This window comes from Macaca fascicularis, chromosome 13, assembly GCF_037993035.2.
Source record: "Macaca fascicularis isolate 582-1 chromosome 13, T2T-MFA8v1.1".
NCBI classification, from domain to species: domain Eukaryota; kingdom Metazoa; phylum Chordata; class Mammalia; order Primates; family Cercopithecidae; genus Macaca; species Macaca fascicularis.
Genome location: NC_088387.1, coordinates 74,383,459 through 74,405,151, shown reverse-complemented (window position 1 = coordinate 74,405,151; position 21,693 = coordinate 74,383,459). Strand labels below are relative to the sequence as shown.

The window sequence follows — 21,693 nt, the reverse complement described above, 5'->3', positions numbered from 1 at the left end:
CTCACGTGCCACCTTTCCAAAGAAGCCATCAATTTTAGTTGTCTTTTGCTGCAAAACAAATCATCTCAAAACGTAGTGGTTTAAAACAACAACAATCTTATTTCTTGTAATTCTGTGAGTTGCCTGGGGCTTAGCGGGATGGTTCTTCTGCTGGTCTTGCTTGTCAGGTGTTCACGGTGAGATGGCACCTGGGGCAGAAACATTCAAGATGGCTTCACTCACATGTCTGCCATCATGGCAGGAACATCTCATCTGGGATACTGGGATAGCTGGGCCTCTCTGTGTCACCACAGGGCTCACTCTCTCAGTGGCTTCTTCAAATGATCTCTCCAGCAAGATGACCACACTGATTTGGGGCTGGAATTATCCCATTAAAAGCTTTGTTAGAATAGAGAGCTGTGAATATTGGATATGTATATTTGTTAGTGTGAATAAATGGTTCCCAGGAGTGATGGTGTAGTATACTGAAAAAGAACAGGACTTTGGGGTCCAAAGTTCAAATCTCATCTCTACCATGTATGATTCTTGCTTATTCATTAAGGCTACTTTGGTTACTAACAATAGAAATGAATTCTGGCAAACTTAAGCCAAAAAGGGGGAATTTATTAGAATGTATTAGTCAGGGTTCTTCAGAAAAACAGAATCCATAGGATGGAGATATATATAAATAGATATATAGATATATAGAGATAGAGATAGATAGATAGATAGATAGATAGATAGATAGATAGATAGATAGATAGATAGAGAAAGAGAGAGAGAGAGAGATTTACCAGGAGGGATTGGCTCACACAATTATGAAGGCTGAGGAATCTCATGGTCTGCCATCTGTAAGCTGGAAGCCCAAGAAAGCCAGTGGTGCAATTCCAGTCCAAACCCCAAAGCTGGAGAACTAGGGAGTGGGGGTGGGAGGTGAAGGGGATAGGTAGGATATAAGATCTGGTCTCAGTCAGAAGGTCCAAGAACCAGGAGCACAGATACCCAAGAGCAGGCAAACCTAGATGTCTCAGCTCAGACAGCAAGAAAATATGCCCTTCCCTGCTTTTTTATTCCATTCAGGCCCTCAGCAGATTTGATTGTGCCTACCTGCATTGGTGAGGGCGATCTTTCTTAGTCTGCCAATTCAAATGCTAATCTCTTCTGGAAACACTCTCACAGACACAGCCAGAAATAATGTTTTACCAGCTATCTCATAGCCCAGTCAAGTTAACACATAAAACCAACTATTACAGATCACATGGAAGGGTTGACAACCATGCCTCAGCAGTAGGAGTCAGCAGCCTTTTTTCCAGAGTGTTGCTACTAACCTTTCTCAACCTCAATGATTTCTTTGTGTCTCTCTTTCGTTCTTTAAAGTCCTTTTTTTTTTTTTTTTTGAGATGGAGTTTTGCTCTTGTTGCCAAGGCTGAAGTGCAATGGAACAATCTCAGCTCACCACAACATTCGTCTCCTGGGTTCAAGTGATTCTCCTGCCTCAGCCTCCTGAGTAGCTGAGATTACAGCTGGGATTACAGGCATGCACCACCACCCCTGGCTAATTGTGTATTTTTAGTAGAGATGGGGTTTCACCATGTTGGTCGGGCTGGTCTTGAACTCCTGACCTCAGGTGATCCACCCTCTTCGGCCTCCCAAAATGCTGGGATTACAGGCATGAGCCACTGTGCCCGGCTTCTAGTTTTATGTCTTACACCTTCGTCTGTCTCAAGACTGACTCAGCTTGGTTCAAGTATCAAATTCCTTGGTCGGGCCAGGTGCAGTGGCTCACACCTGTAATCCCAGCACTCTGGGAGGCTGAAGCAGGTGGATCACCTGAGGCCAGGAGTTCGAGACCAGCCTGGCCAACATGATGAAACCCCGTCTCTACTAAAAATACAAACGTTAGCCAGGCGTGGTGGCAGGTGCCCGTAATCCCAACTACTCGGGGGGCTGAGACAGGAGAATCACTTGAACCCAAAAGGTGGAGGTTGCAGTGAGCCAAGATTTTGCCACTGCACTCCAGCCTGAGCAACGAGAACAAAACTCCGCCTCAAAAAAAAAAAAAAAAAAAAATTCCTTCGCTGGCCAACCAGCTAAGGCTACAGGGTACAGTTACATGGTACAGGGTAGGCTGCCAGGGGCGCCGGAGGATGGGGTACACAGTTGGGAAAGGGAAGTCAGCGTGAGGCAGGTGACGAACCCAAGATGGGTCAACTATACTAGGTCAAGTTACTGGTAAGCCTCAGTTTTCTTACATATAAGGTAGGATAATCTACTTCTTAAAGTTATTGTAAGGATTAATCAAAATCATGTCAAAAAGTGCCTAACACATAGTAAACACTAAGTTTACGGTTAAGTGTTGTTATTTTTAAAAAACAGTGTATCTTATTTATTTTATATTTTTTAAAGAGACGGGGTCTTGTTGTGTTGCCCGGGCTGGTCTCAAATTCTTGGACTCAAGCGATCCTCCCACCTCGGCTTCCCAAAGTGCCAAGAAAAATAATTTTAATACTGGTGAAGAACTGAATGAACTAGTAATAGCTTCAAAACATCATCATAATCTTAAAGAAAGATTCTGGGCTCACCTTATACTTGTCTTGATCCAGCCGTGGAATCAGCCATTTCTCCAAGGAGCTCTCATTCCTTTTATGAAAAATGGTATTCAAAAGCCAAGACCTGGTTCCTAGATGTGCTCACTGCTATTAGGATGTCACTGTTTATAGGTGTTCTCAGGGGACAGAGCTGAGGAACGCACATGTGCACACACACATTTATATCTACATTTATTTCTATCTCACTGCATATGGGAAATCATGAGTTCACACCCGTAGCCCCAATTCCAGTTAAACACCCCAGGTGTTATTCTAGTTTTCTCCTACCGTATTTGTCAGTTTCCTGATTTTAATGGCTGTGTTTTGGTTGTAAAGGAGAATGTCCTTATTTGGAAGAAATATACACTGAAGTATTTACCCAGTGAGGGGTATGAAGTCAGCAATTTACTCTCAAATAATTCAGAAAAAAAAAAGTTATTTGAACCATATTTGCAACTTTTCTGTAAGGTTCAGATTTTTCAAAATAGAATTTATTAAAAACAAACAAAGGCCGGGCGCGGTGGCTCAAGTCTGTAATCCAAGCACTTTGGGAGGCCGAGACGGGCGGATCACGAGGTCAGGAGATCGAGACCATCCTGGCTAACACGGTGAAACCCCGTCTCTACTAAAAAATACAAAAAACTAGTCAGGCGAGGTGGCGGGCGCCTGTAGTCCCAGGTACTCTGGAGGCTGAGGCAGGAGAATGGCATAAACCCGGGAGGCGGAGCTTGCAGTGAGCTGAGATCCGACCACTGCACTCCAGCCTAGGCGACAGAGCAAGACTCCGTCTCAAAAAAAAAAAAAAAAAATCCTAAAACAAATAACCTCATACATGTGTCACTTCCTTACCTGGGCAGGTAAATTACTAGAAGGAGAAATGCTTCATCAAAAGACCTGTCCATTTGTAGTTTTGTTTTGTTTCTGGAGACAGGGTCTTTCTCTGTTGCCCAGGCTGGAGTACAGTGGCACAATCATGGCTCACTGCTTCTTCAAACTCTCAAGAGATCCTCCCTCCTCAGTCTCCCAAATAGCTGGGACCACAGGCATGCACCATCATGCTCAGCTAATTTTTAAATTTTTTGTAGAGATAGGGGTCTCTCTATGTTGCCCAGACTGGTCTCAAACTCCTGGGCTCAAGATATCCTCTGGTTTTGGTCTCCCAAAGTGCAGAGATTAGGCCAGGCAGGTGGTTCAAAGCTATAATTCCAGCATTTTGGGAGGCTGTAATGGGCAGATCACTTGAAGCCAGGTGTTCAAGACCCCTCTGCCAATATGGTGAAACCCTGTCTCTATTAAAAATATAAAAAAGCCAGGCACAGTGGCATGTGCCTGTGATCCCAGTTACTTGGGAGGCTGAGGCACGAAAATAGCTTGAACCTGGGAGGGGAGGTTGCACCTCAGTGGGAGATCTCGCCACTGCACTCCAGCCTGGGTGACAAAGCAAGATTCCATCTCAAAAAACAAACAAACAAAAAAAACGAAAGAAAGAAAAACACAAAGTTCTGGGATTACAAGTGTGAGCCATCTCGCCTGACCTGTTTATAATCCTGATGGCTGTTGCCCAAATTGCCCTCCACAGTGATTTTACAATTTACATAACCCCCCACCTGGAGTGAACGAGAAGCCTTACTCTCCCCAACACGATGTTTTATAAGACTTTAATTTTTAAAAAAACACTTCAGTTGAAGACTTTACTTTCAGGGATCATTTGTATAGAAGTTCTAGAAGAAACTAGAGAAGTTTCTCTGCGCAGGTAGAGCACCGGAAACCACCAGGAGGAGGCACGTTCTCTCCTGAACGTGAAGCTGGTCTTGGTGTTACTTTGCAATTGCCATTTGGCATTGATGGGCGTTCATTTCCCTCCAACAAAGTAAGACGGAGAAGATGCAGCCTGAGTGGTCTGCCTTCTTAAAAAAAAAAAAAAAAAATTGTTGGTGAAAGCTGCTTTCTTGTGTAGTTTTAATTTGCATTTCTCTTACTGTGAGTGGGTTTGAGCATCTTTTCAGAGACTTAAAGCTGGTTGTATTTCTCTTTCCTTGAGTGGTTGGTGCACAGTCTTTACCCATCTTTTTATTGGCTTATTGTTCTTTTATTCTTGTTATTATCATGATCATTGTTGATGTAGAACCTCTAAACGTGATGGCACTTAGCCCTATATGAGTCATAAATATTTTAACCAATTTGTCCCTTGTCTATTGACTTTTTTGAAGATAGTTTGCCATGCAGCTAGTCTTTGTTATGTAATCACATGTACCACTGTTTTATAGCTTTCTGGGTTGTTTTACACCAACAAAAGATGATAAAAATCATTTTCTCATGGTTTCTTCTAGTACGTGCTTTTAAATTTTATTTTTACATTTAGATACTGGACACATTTGAAACGTATACTAATCTAACTTCATTTTTTTCCCAGAGGGCAACCCCATATATTGAATCATTCCTCTTTCCTTCCTGGTTTGAAATGCTGCCTTTCCTGCACATTACATTCCTATAACTTCTGCATTTGAGCTTATTTCTGGGATTTCTGTTCTGGTCCATGGATCTCTCTCTCTCTCTCCCCTGTGTCTCTGGCCACTCCTTCTCAGCCTCCTTTTCTGGCCCCTCCTGGCTTCCCCTCCCCTCCTCTTTGTCATGGTGTCCCCTCCTGTTCTATCATGACACATTTTCCTTCTCTGTCCCACGCTGATTTCATCGGCTTCAGGGCTTCCATACCAGCTTGGGCTGAAACTAATGTGGCATTTGTATCTGTAGCCTGGCACCCTCTCCTGAACTACAGACTCATGGAGCCACTGTCATCTCAGGGGCTCTACTTGGAAGCTTAATCTGCATTTTGAAAATAACACTTCCTAACCCAAACTCCTGCTGCTCCCCAGAACCTGCTGCCGCCACAAAATTCTCAGGAAACAGTAGCTCCATTGTCTCTATAGCTCGAGTCAAGACTCCATGTCTTTGATGACTCCTCTCTCTCTCTTTTTTTTTTTTGGAAATGGATTTTTGCTCTTGTTGCCCAGGCTGGAGTGCAGCGGCATGGTCTCGGCTCACTGCAACCTCCCCATCCCAGATTCAAGCAATTCTCCTGCCTCAGCCTCCCAAGTAGCTGGGATTACAGGCACCTGCCACCATGCCTGGCTAATTTTTGTATTTGTAGTAGAGACAGGGTTTCACCATGTTGGCCAGGCTGATCTCGAACTCCTGACCTCAGGTGATCTGCCAGTCTTAGGCTCCCAAAGTGCTGGGATTACAGGCATGAGCCACCGCACCTGGCCGACTCCTCTCTTCTTTGCGACATCCATGCCTGTCAAGTCCTGTCAGCTCTGTTCTCAAATAGACCCAGAATTAAACCAGCTCCCTGTCCCATCATCTGTCTCTCCCCTGGGCTATGGAAATAGCTTCCTAACCCATCTTTCTGTGGCATCCCTGATTTCACCCCCTAACCCCAGGTCCACTCTCGCCTCATCAGCCAGAACAATGCTTTTAAAATGTAAGTCTGATCATGTCCTCCTCTGTGCAAAACCTGCAGTGGTTCCCAAAGTCCCACAGAAGCCCCTAAAGCCTACCTGACATGGTCCCCAGCTAACTCTTGGATCTTTATCCTCTTCCATGAATCCACTCTTGCTGGGCACTCTGGTCTTTCTGTTCCTTGAACACACAGGAGGACTCTCTACCAATGCACCTTCCTTGAATAACTGTATATAAACCTGTAGACTTAAACTTCTATAAGACTTACATAAGCTTTAGACTTATGTAGACACAGAAGTTGATCATATATGACACTTGGACATACATTTAAACATGTAAGCAAAATGAAGGTGGGCACTTTGACTCACACCTGTAATCCCAGCTGTAATCTACTGAAAATACAAAAATTAGCCTGGCCTGGTGGTGTGCACCTGCAATCCCAGCTGAGGTTGAGGCATGAGGACCGCTTGAGTCTGGGAGGTAGAGGTTGCAGCGAACTGAGATTGCACCACTGCACTCCAGCCTGGGTGACAGAGCAAGACTCTGCTAAAAACAAAAAACAAGGCCGGGCGCGGTGGCTCAAGCCTGTAATCCCAGCACTTTGGGAGGTCAAGGTGGACGGATCACGAGGTCAGGAGATCGAGACCATCCTGGCTAACACGGTGAAACCCCCGTCTCTACTTAAAATACAAAAAAAATTAGCCGGGCGTGGCGGCGGGCACCTGTAGTCCCAGCTACTCAGGAGGCTGAGGCAGGAGAATGGCATAAACCCAAGAGGCGGAGCTTGCAGTGAGCCAAGATCGCGCCACTGCACTCCAGCCTGGGCGACAGAACGAGACTCTGTCTCAAAAAAAAACCCAAAAACCTAAAAATGTGAGCAAAATGAATTGGTTACAGTAGTCCTAAAATTTCTTCAAATTCAGAGCTTATCTCTTCTGAATTTTATTTTGATTCTGACCATTGATTTTCTTGTTTTTCCAAACAACGTTGTTCTCTGTGCCTTCAAGAGTGCTAGTTTGATGGTACAGCATTTATTAAAAGAGTGCCCTACTATTGTCTCCAGGGCTTCTTCCAAGCTTCCAACAATCTTGGCTAGTGCTGTGTATATGGATAGGTGAGGACAACTGCGTCATGACTGTCACCTCGATGACAGGGATGTAAGACACACCTCAATTTCAGAGATGTTTAATTGTAAAAACAACAACAACAACAAACAGGAAACGGAATCAGTGAATTATGGTACTCTCTGGTTGGACTAATTCCCTCTACTTACTCTTCTTTTCCAAAATTTTTTCTAGTTATTTTTGCTTATTTTCACTTTATGAGTAAAGTCAGGGAATGTTATTTATATAAATAGATGACCAAAAAAAAAATGGCAAATAAATAAATGATAATAACAGGCAGAATCAGACCTAATTACTAGGTTAATTATTTCATGCACCAGTTGTAAGTGCCTTTTGCCTCAGAGTGGAATTAACAGATACCAGATAGTCCCCCAACCCTCATCCCATGCTCTTGGCCAACATTGCTAACTCATCAAGGTTCTATTTTTCACTGATACCAGTGGAGGCCTCAGACGCTTTCTCTGCACAGCATTCCAAGTGGCCATTATCAGTTGATTAGAGTTGGTAAATGGAATTAAATTCTCCGAAGCCAACAGTCACCCAAGGCATGTGGATATGAAAAGTAGAGAAGTCTAAATCCGTTATCAATTCTTCAACAATGCAGGATGCATCACTACCCCTCCTTTGGGACAGATCATATCCCTATATCAACTGAAGGACGTTAAAAGACTTCCACACCACCATATATACACAGCTAGACCAACTGAGTTCAGAGCCCTGGACTACCCATAAGTCGAGTCATGCAAGACTCCTCTTTAGCAAAGCTGAAAGGCCAGCTATTTTTAGTTCCACAGTGTTCTCTTTTCCCAGCTTGAAGTGTTCAGCGCCTCTGCTTAGGCTCCCTGATTCACATTGAAGGGTAAATGACTGCTAGCCCAATCAGACCCTCCCAGGAGCCCAACACCTTTTCGTAAGCAGTGCTTCTCAATCATCTGGGCATCTTGTTGCGGTGCAGACTCTGGTTGGGGAAGCCCGGAGTTGGACTTGGTAATGCTGGTTCAAAGACCAGATAAGCAAGGTGCTAAGTATATTTGTCAGCTCAGACATAACAAAATACCATAGTCTGGTGGCTTAACCAACAGAAATTTATTTCTCACAGTTATGGAGGCTAGAAGTCCAAGACCAAGGTGCCAGCAAGGTAGTATTTATTATGAGGCCTCTCCTCTTCGCTTGTAGGCAGCCACCATCTTGTTGTGTGCTCATATAGCCTCTTTCTTGTGCAAGTGAGAAGACAGGGTGAACTCTCTGGTCTCATAAGGACACAAATCCTATCAGATCACAGCCCTACCCTTAGAACCTCATTTAACCTCCACCCTTAGAACCTCATTTAACCTTAATTACTTCCTTAGAGGCCCTATCTCCAATTACAGTCACCCTAGGGGTTAAGGCTTCAACATATGTGTCCCAGTGGGAGGACACAAACAATCAGTCCATAATTAAGGAACAGAACACTGGGGAGAAAAGTCCTACTTTGCTGGGACACTGGAAAATGCGAGTATTCTCTGGACACCTACACCAGGCCTCTCCTCAACACCTGAAGCAACCAAGCTGGAAGATTCATCAGTGACTAAGGCCAGCAATGTTGTGTTGCTGGCAGGAAAGATCCATTGTCTAATTATGAATCTCGGCATCCTAGAATTGTGGGGAGAAGCCAGTTCTCAATTCGTTTTAACAGAACTTCTCTCTGTAGCAATTCCAGCCAATTAAGCCAACTCTGCAGGTTCCAGGCAAAGAGGGCTTTGTTACGGGCTATATTTAGTGCCTAGGTGGCAGGTGGAATCTGCCATGCTGAGCCCAGCACTACCGTGCTCACCACTGCAGCATGTCAGGATAACTCCCAAGGGCTTTTATGGCAACATGGAAGTTCCCATGGCCAGGTGCCTCCCCTTCTACCCTGGAAGGCTTTGGAAAAGCTGCCTCAGGTGGCACTGTGCCTCTTTATGGGCACCATGCACTGGACCTACTGGCTTTGTAAAGGCCTGCAGAAATGCTATGGTTTGAATGTGTCTCCCAAAAATCATATGTTGGAAACTTAATCCCCAATGGAGCAGTATTGGGAGGTGGGGCTTAAGTGGGATGTGTTTAGGTCATGAGGGTTCCTCATGAATGGATTAATGCTGATTATAAAAAGGGCTTGAGCTGGGTGCAGTGGCTCATGCCTGTAATCCCAGCACTTTGGGAGGCTGAGGCGGGCGGATCACTTGAGATCAGGAGCTCGAGACCAGCCTGGCCAACATGGTGAAACTCCGTCTCTACTAAAAATACAAAAATTAGCCAGGCTGGTGGCAGATGCCTGTAATCCCAGTTGCTCGGGAGGCTGAGGCAGGAGAATTGCTTGAACCTGGAAGGCAGAGCCAAGATCACGCCATTGCATTCCAGCCTGAGCGACAGAGCGAGACTCCGCTCAAAAAATAATAATAATAAAATAAAAAATAAAAATAAATAAAAAGGGCTTGACTCTAGGGGTTCACTCTCGTGCCTTCTCTTGACCTTCTGCTTTTCACCATGGGATGGTACAGAAAGAAGGCCCTTGCCAGATGGCAGCCCCTCACTCTTGAACTTCCTAGCCTTCAGAAGCCCAGGGAAGATATATAGCCACTTAATCACTGTGCATTCATTCATCCAATATTAACTGAGCACCTACTCTGCCCTAGGCATTGGACTTAGCCTTGGCCACACAGCATTGAGCAACAATGGATATTCTTTGTGTGTGTGTGTGTGTGTGTGTGTGTGTGTGTGTGTGTGTGTGTTTCTTTTCTTTTTGAGATGGAGTTTCACTCTTGTTGCCTAGGCTGGAGTGCAATGACATGATCTTGGCTCACTGCAATGTCCACCTTCTGAGTTCAAGCAATTCTGCTACCTCGGCCTCCCAAGTAGCTGGGATTATAGGCGTGTGCCACCACACCCAGCTAATTTTGTATTTTTAGTAGAGATGGGGTTTCACCATGTTGGTCACGCTGGCTTGAACTCCTGACCTCAAGTGATCCACCTGCCTCGGCCTCCGAAAGTGTTGGCATTACAGGCATGAGCCACCATGCCTGGCCTAACAATGGATATTCTTACCTGCCTCGTGGGGCACACAGAAGTCAGGCACAGCTTCTGAGCAGATGTTAACAGGACCACTTGGAACCAGTGGGAGTTGCTGGGAAGTGGAGGTGGGGTTATTGGTCACAGGAAGAGGTATGTCTTAGTCCATTTTGTGCTACTATAACAGAATGCCTGAGACTGGGTAATTTATAAAGAACAGAGATTTATTATAATACAGTTCTGGAGGTTGGGAAGTCCAAGATTAGGGGGCTTACATCTGGCAGGTGCCTTCTTGCTGCATCATAACATAGCAGAAGGCATCATGTTGGGGGTGGGGAACATCCGCTTCCAAGATGGCTCACTCCCATGCCTGCCAGGTTAGTGCTGGTTGCTGCCCAGCAGCCTCAGTTCATCACCACATGAACGCCATAGAGCTAAGTGTCCTCCTGACGTGGTGGCTATATTCCTCCAGAGCAGGCAATCCAAGAGAGCACAAACTAGAAATCACAATGTCTTATATGACCTAGCCTTGGAATTCAGTTCACTCTACGTCATTTCTGCAACATCCTGTTGGTTACACAGATGGACTCTACTCAATGAGGGAGAGGCCTCTGCAGTGGTATGAGGCCCATGAGGTGAGGATCACTGGGGGGCCATCCTAGAAGCTGGCTACCAAGGCCTCAGGTGTCATGCTCTGTATATAAGTATGAATTCAGAGGAGGGAACAGTCTCTGGGAAAACTAGGATTTGTTTAATGAAAGAGGTTGACTTGCTCTGTATCCTGAAGGGTAAGTAGCAACTGGAGAGTTGTCCATGGATGACAGGAAGTCAGGCCAGGAGGGAGCACAACATGAACAAAGGCATAGAGGCAGCAACGGGCATCGCGAATTGTTAATCAGAGAGGAGAGTGGATTGGCTGGAGCAGCAAGTGCATGTAGTAAAATAAAGGTAATACACAATGGAGTTGGGTGACATCAAAGTTAAGAGGGCTTTGGAAGCCAGGCAGTGGCATTGTTTTGATGAGTTGTTAAGGATCAATGGTGAGTGCTACAATGGTCACGATGATGAAAGTGGTGCTTCAGGAAGCATAATCTAGGGACAGCATGTAGACAGCTCAACCTGGGGAGAGACTAAAGGCAGAGGCATGAGCCTTGACCTTATGAGAAGCTGAATTAAGATATTGGAATTAAGAATGGAAAAGGAGTAGGGCGTGTGGCTCATGCCTGTAATCCCAGCACTTTGGGAGGCTGAGGCAGCCTGGTCACTCAAGGCCAGGAATTCAAGACCAGCCTGGCCAACATGTTGAAACCCTATCTCTACTAAAACTATAAAAATCAGCTGGGCGTGGTGGCGGGCGCCTGTAGTTCCAGCTACTAGGAAGCCTGAGGGATGAGAATCACTTCAACCTGGAAGGTGGAGGTTGCAGTGAGCTGAGATCATGTCACTGCACTCTAAGCTTGGTGACAAAGTTAGACTCTGTCTCAAAAAGGAAAAAAAAAAAAAGAATGGAAAAGGAGGCAGAGTTTTAAGTGTTATTACAAAGGAAGAATTGACACTACCCCCAAAAGACTGGGACCTGGAGGCTGGGATAAGAAGATGGATTGAAACTCACTTTCTCCATGGTCAAAACGGAGGAGTAGCACTTGCTGTGTTCACCTCCTGGAACTGAGTTGAACATCACATGAGACAATGGCTATGAAACCACTTGGATAGGAGAGAGGTTTTAAACACCAAAGGGATTATTGTTATTTGAATGATTCACTTGTAGGTAGTACTTATTTTAGGACTGAGGGAGGTAGGGTTTGGGGAAGAATAGGGCATATCTGTGAACATGTCTGCCCAGCTCCTCCTCCCTGTAACCTTCCAACCTGATGGATCTCAAACCTAACACAAATCTTCCCCCCTTTCTTAGTCTTTGCCCACCTTTCTCCCAGTGACCCAGCTTCAGTCTGGGCACTTGACTCCAGGTATCTTAGGGATCTGAAATGTTCTTTTTCATTCTACTCTACTACAAGCACACAATAGTCAGAAGACTGTGCAGGGGAGTGTTTGCCCTGGCTAGCTCTGGCCAGTTACTGCTATTGGCTGTGCAGCTTGGGAGACTGGGTCGTGTGGGGCCTGAAGCTGTACCAGAAATGGCCTAGTCAGGAGACTGACCCAACTGGTGGGCTCTGACATGCAGTGTCTTAATCTTCACATCTGTCTAATCTCTCCTAACCCAGTCAGTTCCTTGCCAGAAGTTAATATGCGGTGAAAACAAAGCTGTCTCCTCTTCGCTGTGGTCATCCTGCACCGTCCTGTGCTGTTATGCTTTACACTGAATGTTTGTCTGTGTCCCCCACAAATTCACATGTTGAAACCTAATCCCCAAGGTGATGCTGTTGAGGTGAGGCCTTTGGGAGGTGATTAGGTCATGAGGGCAGAGCCCTCATGAATGAAATTGGTGGCCCTATAGAAGAGACCCCAGAGAGCTCCCTCACCTCCCTCCGCCATGTGAGGACACAGTGAAAAGACAGCCATCTGTGAACCAGGTTACAGGCTCTCACCAGACACTGAATCTGCTGGTGCCTTGATCTTGGACTTTGCAGTCCCTAGAACTGTGAGAAATCAATTTTGTTGTTTCTAAGCTACCCGGGCCATGGTATTCTGTTACAGCAGCCTGAATGGACTGAGACCTGTTAACCATGATGAGATTCTGGATTTGTACTGTCCTCGTCATTTCCAATACTTTCACAAACATTATCATGAGGGCATGTATAGCAAAGGATAGCACTGTTGTGCGTGGGTTGAAATCCCAGCTTCCCAACTTGCCAACCAATTACTTTGTTCTGCAGGCCTTGTTCTCCTCATCTATGAAATGGGATAGCAATAAGCTTTACCTCTGTGAGTAGCTGTGAGGATTGACTGAGGCTCCCTGGGGTGCCTAGAGGGTCATGGCAATGGGGCAGGGCCCTCCACTCAAAGTGCCTGTAGGCTGGTTGGAGAGATGTGTGAAAAGAAAAAAAGTTGGCTTTTTTGGGCTGCTGGGCTTTTGTTAATAAATTTCCAGTGGGACGTTTCCGCCACTTGCCTTTTTTTAGAGACATGAAGAGAGGAGAATTGAAAACATTTCCTATGTTGAAATGAAAGGCACTATTTAATCTTGTCACCATCTGCCTTGCTCCAGGCTGGGAGCCCACAGGCCCGGCTCCCTGTTTCCTAGCGACAGGGCCACACACCTTTCTCGGTGCAGAAAAACGCACACCTTCCCTGGTGGAGAAAAACATTCCCTGGGCAACTGCAGGGAAGGCTCTCGCCCAGGGAACTGGGAAGGAGCTGCCCCAGACCAGAAGTGTGGCCCAGCCTTCCCTGGGCATTTTTCTGCAACCAAACAGGACACCCTATTCTCCCTTCCCAGGGCCACATGGCAGCAGGGCAATCCTTAATTGATTTATGAAGTCCTTGAAGTGACCCTCAGTGCCCCAAGTCCCCTCTTCTTCCTCAGCAAAGGTTTTGGGGCGGCCATAACAAAATACCACAGATTAGGCGGCTCACAATGACAGAAACTTGTTTTCTCTCAGCCATAGAGACCAGAGCTTCAAAATTAAGGTGTCTGCAGGCCTGGTTCTTTCCATTCCCATCTCCCAGCTCCCTGTGGCTCCACCAATCCTTGGGGCTCCCTAGCCTGCAGGTATCGCTCCAATCTCCTGCAGCATCACATGCCATTACTCTCTGTGCCTCCTTTCCTGTCTCTCTCTTTTTTTTTCTTCTTTTTTTGAGATAGAGTCTCGCCCTATCCCCCAGGCTGGAGTGCAGTGGCATGATCTTGACTTAGTGCAACCTCTGCCTCCCGAGTTCAAGAGATTCTCCTGCCTCGGCCTCCCAAGTAGCTGGGATTACAGGCGCATGCCACCATGCCCAGCTAATTTTTGTGTTTTTAGTAGAAACAGGGTTTTGCCATGTTGGCCAGGCAGGTCTCAAGCTCCTGTCCTCAGGTGATCCACCCGCCTCGGCCTCACAAAGTGCTGAGATTACAGGTGTGAGCCACTGCGCCCGTCTGTCATTGGATTTAGAACCCACTCGAATCCAGGCTGTTCCCACCTTGAGATCCTTACTGCATCTGCAGAGACCCTTTTTCTCAATACGATCACATCCTGAGGTTCTGGATGGATATAATTTTTGGGAGGACCACGATTCAACCCACTGCAGGGGATACCATGTTACCCGGACTCCTCCTGTCTGGGAGAAAAGATTTAATAAGCTACTGGGAGAGACAGTATGTGGGATACACCTTCATCCATGGTCAAGGGGTGTATATTTTGAAAGCGGATCTCACGACAGGGAAACACCCTAACCAAAGATGACATCACCCACATGGTAGATTATTAGGTGTGGTGATATTTTCTGGCCAGTGTCTTCCTGGTTATCTTGCTGCTCTTGGAGAACCAGCCATGCCCTGTGCAGCTGTGTGAACAGGAGAGGGTCACCGGCATGGTCCTCCTAGTGGGGGGGCCCCTGTGCCTCCGTCTGCTTCCTGCAGGGCTCTGTTGAAGCCCTTCTTCCTCTAAGGCAGGGTGCCAATCAGTTGAGTGCCCCACCGGTGGTTCTGGCCCACCTGGAATTGGGTGTGTAAGGGGCTCCCCTGGCTCTGGAAAGGACTCCCGCTCTTGACCTTCCTATTTGCTCACAAGACAGCAACCTGCAAATCCAAGTGGGTCCCCAGTTCCCCAAATATCCCTCGAACTGAGGGCTGAAATCTGGCCATCTGAAATCCATGTCTTTTTGTTCTTATTTTTATTTTTTAAAATGTCATTTGCAAAAACAAAACAAAACCAAACCCCAAAGACACCCCACAAATGATCACACGCATTTATTTTTTTTGAACAGGTATTACATTCTCATAGTTCCAGATTCGAAAGGAACAAAAGGATATTCTGTGAAAATTCTCCCTCCCACTCTTTCTCTCAACCACCTGGTTTAGCTCCCCAGAAACCACAAATATTTCAGCTTTCAGTATCTTGTATTCTCCAGAGATACATGTACAGTCATAATTTTCTTTGCCCCTTCTTCTCTGCATAAATGACGGCTACTATACCTAGTTTTGTAACTTGCTGTTTTCACCTCACAATATATCCAAGGGTCTTTCCATATCAGCCAAACGCAGCCTGACTGTATTTGTATTAAGCTGCAGAAACATCTACTGATACTCCAGTTGATAATCTATTGCTGTGTGAGCATTACCCAGTCCGCTACTGATGGATACATAGACTGTTTCCCTATGTTCCCTGTGGCAATGAATAACTGTGTATGCTCAGGTCATATGTGTGTGGGAAGAAATCTATAAGGATAATTGCTAGAAGTGGCATATCTGGGCTTCCCCTTACTCTGGCACAAAATTTCCAGGCTTTCAGGCCCTGGACTACATGGCACAGCTTCCAAGGACCTGGCTGGTTTATTTTAAGATGATACGTGCTTGATGGTGCATGCAGGTGGAAATGTGAAACCCACTTTGATGTGGTAGTTACCACTGCAGCACATTAACTCTAATGTGATTCAAAAGACCATATAATTTTTATGCTGCTATTAAACCTGCCACAAGCTGAAGCCTTTCCTGGTGCAAGGTCTGTGTCGAGGCCCCTCGGGGTGGACTGGTGCCGGGGATGGCAAGCCTGGGTCCTAGCTCCAGCTCTGCTCCATGAAACAGTGCCACCCTTCCTGACACAGTATGTTAATCCCTTGGAGAGCTTACTGCAAACCATGCCTCTAGTAGCAATCACATTGTATTTATTAATAGAGCGGGGCAGACAGATCTATGGGCCCTGGCCCTGCAGATCCAGAGGGTGGAGGAGGGTTGCTGTGGCACTACCAGGGCCAGGTGGAGAGGGCAGGTGTCTATGAGGATTTTCTGCCTAGAGGGAGGTCTTGGATATTGACAAAGAACATTTTCCAGGTACTTTACAAAGTGCTTTCTCATACACTTTCTCAGTTAATGTGTGCTTCCGTCAGAGTCTTCGTTTCAGCAGATTTAATCAGAAAAAGTAATCTAGTAAGTATTTGGGGAGGGTGAGTAGCTCACAGAATTGCCTTAAATTTGAAGCATGAAGCTCAGAAACCAGGTGGGAACCAAGGGAAGACAAGGCAGCCAGAAGCACAAATCATTTGCTAGGAATGAGGAGAGGTGAGGACCACACAGCTTCAGACACTGAATCTTACCACGGGCAGCCTGGCCACCTCCCATGTTGGATACCTGTCAATGCCAGATGACCTGTCACCGCAAACTGTCATCCCATTCCCCCCTCAGCCACCTCATGGGCCCAAGAGGCCTCCTCTGTGCCTGCTCTTTTATATTACTTGCTCCAGAATTAATAACCCTCCTGCCCATATCCCTGATAAGTAACGCCTGGATCATAGCTGGCACCCTGACTATCAGGGAGGTGGAAAAAAGTGGGTGACCTTTTCAGCCTACAATGTGCCTGTAAAGAGTTCTAGAGAAGGAATCTTCAATCCTATGGAAGCTGGATTGGATGTAGGGCAGAAAGGGGCAACTGTCTACAACCAGCTTGCACGACCACCTTGGGGTTTGGGTTATGATAAGCTTATCCTACTTATTGAAGGATGCTGGGGGAGGGGGCTTTCCATGAATCAGGGCTACTGAGATCTTTACATAGGGACTTCTGTGAAGCTGTGTCCTGACATTGTCACTTATTGCTCACGATTAGCATACCATTAGGGGATTGTTGGCAATCCCCTCTTCCCGCCATTCTTTCCCATAGGGCTAAAGGCAGGGAGGTGGTTTCAAGTGGATGTGAGACCTAGAGCACGCTCCCACATTCACTTGAAACTCATAGCCCTTATACTGTCATAGTCGCCCCTTTAAACCATGAAATAATGCTCTGTTTGTTTGTCTTTTGCAAAATATTTGCTGGGAAACAAAGACCTTCAGTAGGAGCACGAGATGTTGAATGAAAGATGTAACAAAGGGAAAAGGGCCAGGTTGGGAAGTGCACAGTTCACACTGCATGGTTCAGCCTCAGTGCCATGAGCTCTGTGTACGAGGACAGTGCTGAGCAAGGCATGCCTGTGTCCCCACTGGACAGCTGAAGAGACTCAGGCAGAGCATGGACAGACCTAGTTCAGAGCCTGGCTGCACATAGTAGGCCCTCAATGAGAGGTGATGATGATGGTGGTGGTGACGGCAGAGCTAGGACTCACTTTGTCCAACGTCTACATATTACAGATGTCAGGTTCATGACTATGCCAAAGGTCATGTTGAGGTCCAGAAGGAGTGGGAGGATGAGCAGAAAGAACAGTCAGGGGGGCTGTAGGCAGGTGAATGATTTTATTCAGCAGCAGCTCACTTCAACAGCTTTCTCACACTGTCTGCCTTGTCTGGGCTGTTTGAGCTGGCAGCTACCACATACAGCTGCGTGGTCAGCTCTCCCCTGCCTTCAGGGTCGGCAGCTTAACTCTTTCTCTCTTTGGGCACAAGGGGGCCAAACTGTGTCCCGGTTTTCCCCATCCTCTGCAAAAACAGACATCTCTGGCTCTCTCTCTCTCTCTCTTTCTCTGGGCACCAGCGCACCTGCACAGTGTCAACACGGCAATTGTACCTTTTACAGACAACAGTGGTGTAGAGCCAAGTGTTGGCCTTCCCATGTTATAGCTACGTGGCTGTGATAACAAGTAGAGTTATACGCCTGCGGTCTACGCTGAGTCACGTGGGATGTAAACATCCCACCTCAGTCTATCCTTGACCAAAGCACAGCCATGTTCCTTACAACAGGTAAGGAAACCAAGGCACAGAGCAAGGGCCATCGAGCTTCCTGGGGTGATCAGTAGGAAGGGGCAAGAAAGGGTTAAGGCGTGCCCCAGCACGCTTGCCACTGCAGCTGGATGCTGACACAGGTGATGGTAACAAGACCCTAGAACTCTAATGGGAATATGAGTCAAGGGGCAGGGAGGTCATTAAAATTCAGGCTCTGATTCAATAGGCCTGGAGGCTTTGCTAACCACACCTGGGGGCTGCTGGGCCCAGGCTGCATTTTGAGGAGCTGGGCTCTAGCAGCAGTTTGCCTCCCTGGCAGCACATTAGAATCACTTGGGGACATTTCACAAACTACTGATTCTTGGGACCCGAGATTCTAATTTAATTCGAGGTGGTTACAGGGTCAGAGGTCGTTTTTAAAGGTTCTCAAGTGTGTCTTATGTACAGTCAGGTTGAGAAGGGCTGTGTTAGTGGATTGAAAACCATTGGTTGCCTGCGAAGAGGGCTTTTGAGAGCACCTGCAAGGACTGCCTCTCCTTCCTTCCTTTCAGCTGCTGCTCTGCTTGCGGAGCAAAGGCTGTCAGTCCGCAGTTGCAGCTAAGTTTAAATATGCAAATACCTCTGAAAAAGCAAAGGTGAGGGCCTCTCTGAAGCGTGGCTCCTCACAGCAGGGCCTTCCACAGTGAAGGGAAGGTGTGCACAAGTCTGACACCAGAAGAAGGCTGGAGAAGGGGTGCTGGGACAGGAGAGATGCAATGAAGGAGACTCCCCAGGTATTCCTGTCTCTGGTTCCTTGAGTTCCACTTTTCCTTCAAGGGCTTCTCTCCAGCCACTGCTGCCAGCATGACATCCTCCCAGGGGGCCTGGTTTCCCTTTAAGGTTCTGGCCTTAAAGTGATCCTCCCCAGCACACCCACAGCTGGCTGTAATTATTAAGGGGGTTGACATACCACTCAAAGGCAGAACCAAAAGAAATAAGTACTCCTAAGGAAAGGACATTGCTTGAAGGGCTCTGGTGGTCGGAGGAGGTAGGGAAATACACTATTCTATGTCCTCTTGGAGATTGACAAGGCCCATTAGCAGATGCAGGTTCTGGGAAGTCCTGTGGGAAGTAAACCTAATAAGCTTTGTTCAAACTAGTGTCATCAAGTTCATTCAGCCGTGGAACCCTCTAATGGCAGAGTAACTCTGTCTGCAAGGCCTGCTTTGGAATTGTGGACCTACTTTCCTGGAGGCTCAGCAACAAGACTGCTGCCCAAATGCCGCCGATTTGGAGGTGCAGGTCTGGCTGGAGGCCGAGGTGTGGCCTTCATCACCTCTCAGCAGCTCTGCAGCCCAGAGAGCCCTCTGTGCCCTTCTTGGGGGACTCACAAAAGTATAGGGCACAGGAATGGAGCGTCCACTCCACCACTCTTATATCTAGCTGAGGTGTTAAGAGTATGAGCTGGGTCATCAGGGACCGGACTTTAAGTCCTGGCTATATCACTAACTAGCTGTGTGGCCTTGGACAAACTTAACTCCTCTGGGCCTCTGTTCCCTCACTGGTAAAAAAGGAATCGCTCCTACCTCAGAGTGTTGTTGTGAGAACCAATGAGACAACTTAGATAAAGTACTTAGCACACTGCCTAGCAGATAACAGTTCACAAAATGTTTTTCTAAAATGTTTTGTTTGACCAAAGTAGTTGGCATGAAAAAAAAAAAAAACAAACTTGTTGTGCCAGTCTCTCCCCACCCAATCCCACCTGTTCCTGGAGGCCAACACCAGTGCCTCTCCCAGCAAAGCCTTTCTTGACTCCCTGACCCTCACGGAGTGGACCGTTCTCTGTGCATTTGGCCATGCTCTGCCTTGCTCCTGGACCATCTCCCTGAGGGTGAGGGGCCATGCTAGAGGAAGTCTAGGCTGCATAAATGCCAAAGCAGTGGCAGATCTAGCACATGAGGAGTTGAGAGCCTGGGAACTAGGGGAGGGGTCCCTCCTTCTTGAACTGTGGGGCTCAAGGGGAACTGTCACCCTTGAGTTTGCCTCTGAGGTAGCCCCTTTCTTGCCATGAAAAAACCTGTTGTGGTCATTGGACTCAGTCTCTGTATGCAGCCCTGCATACCATGGTATTATTCCTGTTGCAAAAGTCCAGATATTTTTCTCTCTCAGTGATGTTTTGTTTTGAGACAGGGTCTTGCTCTGTTGCCCAGGCTGGAGTGCAATGGCACAATTAGCTCATTGCAGCCTTGACCTCCTGGGTTCAAGCTATCCTCCCACCTCAGCCTCCCAAGTAGCTGGTACTACAGGCGCACTCCATCATGCCTGGCTAACATATTTCTATTCTTTTTTTTTTAGAGACAGGGTAGATCCCTTCTAGCATCTTGATTGATGGCCGTCCTCAAGGTGTAACTTTGTAGCCTAGAGCAAGGCCAGGTTGCGATAGTCCTGAAACCTCACCATTAGTGCTTCTAGGGGCACATCCTCACCCCAGACCGTAAATGCACACCATGGTCAGACGAAATAAGGAGTGTGCCCTGAGGAGATTCACACATGTTGGTACCCTTTGCCTCAAGGCCTTGGCTCCATCCTGCGGGGCTGGTAACTGGGGGTAGGGCTGCAAGTGGGGAGGATTCAGCTTGGGTCATGCAGAAGAGGTCTTTTGTTTGTTTGTTCATTTGTTTTTTTCTTTTGAGACGGTGTCTCGGTGTCTTGGTGTCTCGCTCTGTCACCCAGGCTGGAGTGCAGTGGTGTGATCTCGGCTGACTGCAACCTCCACCTCCTGCCTCCACCTCTGATTCTCGTCCTTCAGTCTCCTGAGTGGCTGGAATTACAGGCGTGTGCCACTACGCCCGGCTAATTTTTGTATTTCTAGTAGAGATGGGGTTTCACCATGTTGGCCAGTCTGGTCTCAAACTCCTGACCTCAGGGGATCCGCCTGCCACTGCACCAGCCAGGCAGAATATCATTTGATTGTACAAGGCTCTGTCCAACAAGGCATGCGTCTAGATTTGGGACGGGGGTAAATGTTCAGTGGACCCAAGAACCTCAGTGGGGGGAGGTGATGCAGACCCTATCCCCCATTTAACCATTTCCCTAGGGCTAACCCCACTCACAACCCAGTGTATCAGATTTATATCTCAGAAGTTCAACTTTTACTGTACCTCACCGCATGTGACTTGCAGGTCATACATCATTGCCTTCTGTTCTGTTTCCCTTTGAAAAGGTCTATCTTTTGGCTTGGCTGGGATAACTGTCTCCTTATTTTTGTCAACTCCTGGAGCTTTTTTTTCCTCTGGCTCTAACTCTGCTGTTGTGGCCTGACACAGAAATGTTTTATCTTGAAGGTCTAGAAAAAGCAATGTTTTCTTCCAGTATAATTTGATTCTGTAATCTTGTCTTTTCCTGATATGTCTGAATTGTTCCATGTACCCAGGGGACTTCTCATGCTGTTACTAAGAGCTATTATTTCCCTCCTCAAGGTACTAGTTTTCTTGTTTACATTCCTTAATGTAGTGTATACACATAGCCCTAGACACACTCTTCCTGTGGCTAATTAAATTCAAATATCTTTTTCATCAGGTTTGACTCCCAGGTATCTAGACCAGCTTCCCATAAGGAGAAGCAGACACAGTACAGGAGGTTCCTCTTTACCTTTTTGGTAACTGGCCTAAAAAACACACACACAGATTTTCCATTTTATCAAGATAATTCCAGCATTGTCTTTATTAGGCTGAGTACTTAGAAAACCTGACCGTTAAAAGGGTTAAGGTTTTTACATCCATGTAACCTTCTG

General features: G+C 46.7%; 1 non-coding gene across 1 annotated transcript; it reads left to right on the top strand.

Annotated features, from left to right (window-relative positions):
- The first annotated feature begins 4,252 nt into the window (after positions 1-4,252).
- LOC123568552 (small nucleolar RNA U3) lies at positions 4,253-4,467 on the top strand. The gene has a single exon (XR_006691915.1). It is a non-coding gene; the product is annotated as a small nucleolar RNA U3 (small nucleolar RNA).
- Positions 4,468-21,693: the final 17,226 nt, after the last annotated feature.